The sequence below is a fragment of the Capricornis sumatraensis genome, chromosome 1 (genome assembly GCF_032405125.1).
Source record: "Capricornis sumatraensis isolate serow.1 chromosome 1, serow.2, whole genome shotgun sequence".
Classification (NCBI taxonomy): Eukaryota; Metazoa; Chordata; class Mammalia; order Artiodactyla; family Bovidae; genus Capricornis; species Capricornis sumatraensis.
The window spans coordinates 14,063,735-14,069,988 of NC_091069.1; positions in this window are offsets into that span (position 1 = coordinate 14,063,735).

Consider the following 6,254-nt stretch of genomic DNA (forward strand, 5'->3'; position numbering starts at 1 on the left):
GAGGCTGGTGTGGAATGTTTCCTCTGATGCGGAGGCGGTTGCTAAGAGTCCAACCAGGATGGTGGTTTCGGGCCATGGGGACATTGCCTGCCCCTCACCATGTCCCCCCCTCGCCCTCTCCCCCCAACCCCCTCCCAGGCTGCAGAAACAAGGCAAGGAGCTGGGTGATGAAAAGAGCTGGCCACGGGTATTTCCCTTCAGAATGCTCAGCATCAGAACAAGGAAAACAAGAATCCCCACAGGGACCCTGAGAGGGTCTTTGGCAGTATCTGTGGCTCTCTGGCTATGTGACCACACCACGGACCAGTGATTCCAGCCCCTTGCCCGCTTCCTGGCCTGTACCGTGGACGTGGGTCATAACCAATGGAAAGAGCCTGGCTCAGACTTGGCACCGGGCAGTCTTAATAAATGTTAATTGAGCAAAGGACCAATCTCCATAGGCTTGAACTAGACAGAAGCCAGAGATCACTTCTGCCCACGCCGAAGGGCCCTGACAGGCCCGGCTCCTCCAGGTCTGGCGGGCGGCCGCGTGTTCGCGCCTCCTCCCTCTGTGGGGGCTCTGCTGCTGGGCCACAGCAGCTTCTGCCTCTTAAAAGCCTTTAAAAAATTCTTTATTAAATTTTCATGGCGCATAAAGTCAAGGTTCTGTTACTTGGCCTCAGTTGTCTTGGAAACTTCGTAAAAGGCAATAATAAAACCGAGCAGAGTGCTGCTGCACACAGGCCCCTCATAGAAACAGCTGCCAAGTACCAGCCATTTCTTCTGCGTGATAATTTGTGGCAGCAAACCCAGCAAGGTGGACAGGGCTTGTTCATTTGGGGTCAGTTGAGGAGAAAGGGGATCCTTTTTTACTTTTTTTCTTCCCCTAATGGTTAATGTTTGCTTGGGGTGGGGTGGGGTGGGGGAGCTAAATCTTGCCTCAAGGAACCTGTGAGATTCTGGGGGAGATGGAGAAAGGAGTTTGGAAAAGCCCCCAATGCTTGATCCACTGGGGACAGTCTCCCAAGGGAGGGAGTGACGGGTCCCTAGAGTCTGGCCACCTCTTAGAGATTGGTGGAGCGATGGCCCTGGGGGAGAGGGTGGCCCCTCACAGCTTTGTGGGTGCAGCGGCCACTGCACACAGCATCAGGCTGGGTGGGGGTGCATAGCAAGGTCTGCCTCCTCCCATGGGGAGGCTTGGGGCAGGGCAGCTCCCTGGCAAACGGAGGGTTCAGACTGCAGCTAAGAGGCCACCTGGGGCTGCTGACACACCCGGGCGCCCCATCCTGGCGTCACCCCTGCCCTTGACCCTGTGGGAGCAGCCGAGGTCTGCTCAGAACGCTTTCCAGCCTCTGGACCATGTGGTGGGACAAGAAAGGTACACAGCCTTGAGTGATAAATCAAGTGGAATCTCTGCCCCCTAGAAACTACACCCACTGGCATCAGAGAGGTGTCATTTCCCGCAGGGCAGGTGGGGGGGCACTCAGGAGGGCTCTGTCCCCCCCCAGGAACCCCTAAGGTTCTCCATTTAATGAAACATTCAGACCCTGCACATGCCTCATGCTCCACCTCTGTGCCAGCCCCTTGGTCCTAGCTCCTGTGCCCGCGGGTCATGGTTTAGCTGTGGGGTAGAGCTGCCACCCCTCTCCCTGTTGGAAAAGCCCAGGTTTGCCACCTGTGGTCCCCCCGCCACCAGGTGGGGAGACCCCCCCCCAGCTGCACGTGAGGTTAGCACAGCCTTGGCCCTTGGCAGCCAACCTGGGCACACCTTCCAGGGGCCTTTTCTACTTCTGCCTCCCCCAGATGCCCTGGGCATGTGGTGGTGCCTGTCAGGGCTCAGACCCAACTCTGTCTTAAACGCCGGCAGCTCCAGCTTTCTCGCTAAGTCCTGGGTTTTGTTACAAGATTCTATCCACCGCCACAGCCTTTCCAACATGTCAATTTCACAGACTGGGCACTGGAAGCCCACCGAGGGGAAGGGAGGGATCTGCACTCAGGCCTCCTCAATAAGGGGATCTGAAGAGCAGAAGCCAGCATCAGCCTCTGGTCCAAAGATTTTAAAGTAGATTCCATGGTAGCCAAGAGCAGCTCAGCTAATTCCAGGTTTGTTTGTTTCTTTTTGGCTTGTTCTTTTCTCGTTCTGTTTTCTATGTTGCGGTTGCATGTAAGGAAAAAGCTTCAAATGCCGTCATCATCATCATCGCTTCCAACTTTTCACCTGAGAGGAAGCTGGGGGTCTGGGAGAAGTACCTGGCTTGAAGTCATGACCACAGCAACCTCCTCCCCCCACCCCCTGAGCCCAGCCATGGCTCCTGTGCTGCTCCAGCCACTTGGACCCTGGAAGGCATGCATCGGGCTGGCAACAGTGACCAGTCACTGGGTGGCTTCACCCCAGAGTCTGAGGCAGGAGCCGGATCGTTCTCCCTCATGCTCCAGAGAATGGATTTGGAGGCTGGCGCTGGGTTTGTTTCTCACTTGGCTCTAGTCATCAGGCACTGGCCATTTGATCTGCTTGGACATTCAACTTCAATAGCTCCTCCCCGGGCGCCTAAGTAGATCTGCTTTGAGCCATTTCCAGGGCCAGTGGCTGTGGCATCAGTGGGTCACTGGGTCGATCCCTGACGGTCTTGGAGAAAAATATAGCCCAGATCGGCAGGTCAGAAGTCTGTGGGCATGGCTGAAATGCCAGGTGTAAGCAGCTACTTACTTGAAGCCTCATGTCTTACCTTTAAAAGTCCTGTAACTATTGCCTTGGTCTCCATATTATATCCATACGTTAGTCAGGACACTGACTCATATGATGCTAACTCCCAAATCACAGCGGCTTCACCCTGAGGTTTATTCTTCCCTGTGCAAATCTCACCAGGTCAAGGATGACACTTATTTGGACAGAGTCCCAGCTTCTTCCTGCCTGGGCTCTTTCCCCTCAAGGATGGTTTCCCAGGTGCCTCTGAGAAGAAGAGAAGATAGGGGGATTGCAGGAGTGGGTTGTTCAGGGAGCACTGACCTCACGTCGACCCACATGCACTCGACCAGAACTTGGTCACCTGGCCCTAACCTAAGTGCAGGGGATACTGGGCAATGTGTTCTTCCTGTGTATCCATGTTGAAAAAAATGAAATGGGACTCAGTGGACGCATAGTATGATTTTTCCTCAATTCATATTTGTTTTAATGTAAAAATGCTTTTCTCTCCTTCCATCTTCAAATAAAATTGCTACTACAAGAAAACAACTGTGTTTCTCTTACAGCTGCACGAGCATCTCATCTCGCCCCCATGGACTTTCTATTTGGGAAGCACAGCGTGATGGAGGGCACATAGGTTCCTGAGACTGCAGGGGATTCTGGGAATATCTTAGATCTTCCCACCTAGAATTTCAATCCTAGGGTCTGTAGCCTGGCTGCAGTTCAGCTCCAAGCTCCTGGGGAAAACTTCCTATCCCCTGGAAAACTCAGTCCAAAGCAGGTCACTGAAATTTCCCCTTGAGAGGGTTGGGAGCCACCACTGGAGAGTAGAAGAGGAATCCAGCAGAGTGCGTGCCTTCTCAGGCAGGCGCAAAGCGCACAGTCCAAGGCTCTGGGGTCCTCAGTTCTAGGGACAGGTGTCCCAACAAGCCAACTCAAGCTATAGGCCTGTCGACCTCAGGGCCAGAACACCCCATCCTCCCCAATACAGTATGTTGTCAAAATGCTAACAGGCCATTGGTGGGTGAAAAAACATGGCATCACTCATAGATTTAATCTGTTTCTCTCATGAATGAGGTTGAGAAGTTTTCTTCTGTGTTTCAAAGCCATTACTATTTCCTCTTCTACAAACTGGCTGTTCTTGCTCTTTGCCCATTTTCCTATTGGTCTTTTTCTGTTGATTTGTAGCACACTTTGCAGATGAAAAGAGTTAGCCTTTTGTCATTTTTTTTTCAAAATATGTGTCCTATATGGGCCATTTTTCAGCAGCCAACTGTCTCTCTGCCTCCAACACATTTTCCACAGACTGCCAGAGTGGCCTTTCCGAAATGCCAATCTGACTGTGTCAGCCTCCTTCCTAGAGATGCAAAACAGCTTCTTGCCACCTGGAGCCAGCTCAAACTCCCCACCTGGTTTGGGGGACCTGCCCATTTGAGGCCCAGCTTTCCACAGTCCCACCAACAGGACCACCAGATGCAGCCATAAGGGTCATGAACTGCTCAAGGGGGCAATGACATCTGCAGAAAGGTCTCGGGGGCGCCCCCTGGAGGTGAACAGCGGCACAGCCTGACAAGCGGCTGCCCCCTCTCCCGTAAGGTCAGGAACCTTAGTTCAGGACTCCCCTGGGCTTCTCCAGTGGCTCAGCGGTAAAGAATCCACCTGCAAGGCACGAGATGCAGGTTTGATCCCTGGGTCAGAAAGATCCCCTGGAGAAGGAAATGGCAGCACACTCCAGTATTCTTGCCTGGAAAATCCCATGGACAGAGGAGCCTGGCAGGCTGCAGACCATGGGGTCATAAAGAGTCAGACACAACTGAGCGGCTAAACAATACACTTTGGCCATTTCTCAAAGCCCATCTCTTCCACTGCTCCAGGGCTACGTCCAGGATCTTCCTTCTGCCCCTGACACACTTCCTCTTCTGTGATGGCGAGCTTCCTCCTTTGCAAAGTTGACCTCACTGTCACAGTTTGGCTGGCGGAGGTGGGGGGTGGCGGGGGTGGCCAGCACTGGTGTGTCCATTTAGCCCACCTCACGATGCTTTCCTCTCTGGGGTAAGGCCGTGAGCATTCACGTCTGGATCCCATCCCCGGTCAGCGGAGGTGCTCAGGAAATGCTTGTGTAATGAATAAATGAGGGCCTGAGTGAAGGCAGGCCTTTTATTTTTTTGAAATTTTTAAAACATTGAGGTATAGTTGACGTATACAAGTACATAAAATACAATATTATATAAGTTTCAGGTATACAGTATAGTGATTCACAATTTTTCAAGGTTATACTCCATTTATAGTTATTATACGATATTGGCTATATTCCCTGTGTTGTAGAATATATTCTTGTAGCTTATTTTATACATAATAATTTGTACCTCTTTCTCTCCTCCCCTGTCTTGCCCCTCCTCCTACTGAAAACCATTAGTTTATTTTCTGTATCTGCGAGTCTGTGAAGGTGGGGCCTCTGCCTGCCAAACCCAGTGGACATAAGGTGTGAGAGGTGAAGACCCAGCCTCCCCTCAGCCTTCTCAGCCTAATGTAAACTTGTGCACTTACCCAACAGGCTGTCGTTTTGTATAAATATCCTTCAAACACTTTGAAAAATACAATTTTTTTAAAAAAGCAGCAAAGTGGCTCTTCCCAGGTAATTATAGTCACCCCTGCGAGTCTGCACTGAGGCCGTTTTATTTAGTAGGTCTAGGGCTCTTTCCAGATTATAAATGAAAGCCCTTTAAGGGGCAGGTTATTCTCCCCCCTCTAAATCCCCTGGGGACGGCATTGCAGGAGGACACGGTGGGCACAGACACCGCTGCCACGGGGCATGCCCAGGGGAGCAGGGGCCCAGGGACCCTTCCTGGTCAGTAGGGGCCAGTGGGATGGACGCTCTAAAGCAGGTCCTTCCTCCTAAACCCCAGACCCTTCCCCTCGTCCATCTGGGCCAGCCCTCAACCCCTCCAGTGAGGACAGTTCCCCTCCACCATCCCCGCCCCCACCCCCAGGTTCCTGCAAGACCTCCTGCTGCTCCACGCACCTCCAGGCCTCCAGCTACCCTCAGTCCTTCTCCAGGAAGGTTACTGGTCCTCCCAGCTGCACTTTCCTGCCTGGCTCCTGCGGCCCCTCTGGGTTCCCGTACCCCGCACCCCATGAAGATCTGTAGCTCTTCCAGCTCCGCCCCTCTGACCTGGCTAAGGCCTGCTTAGCCAACTCTTTCCTCTCTCTTTCCTGCTTCTTCCTCCCAGTCACTAGCTCCTGAGCACCTTCCCTGGGCCAGCCCCATGCCCGCCCCAGGGGAGGCGAGGAGACAAGCAAAACCAACGTGGCCCTGCCCACCTGGAGCTGATGTTTGGACAGGGGTTAACTGTGGCTTGAAAGATAAGATTTGGATAGTGGACTACGAAGAGGGTGGAGCGGCTGGTTGGCAGGGTGTGCAGGAGTGCTGGTAGCAGCAGCCAGGTGATAAAGGACACAGATTCAAGAGGCTTGCAGGAGGCAGAATTGATGGCACTTCTCATGGCATCATTTAATGCCATCTCCCCTCCATCCAGGAGGGCAGGGCCTTGACCATCCCATTGGCAGCCCTGGTAGCACCCACCGGTACAAC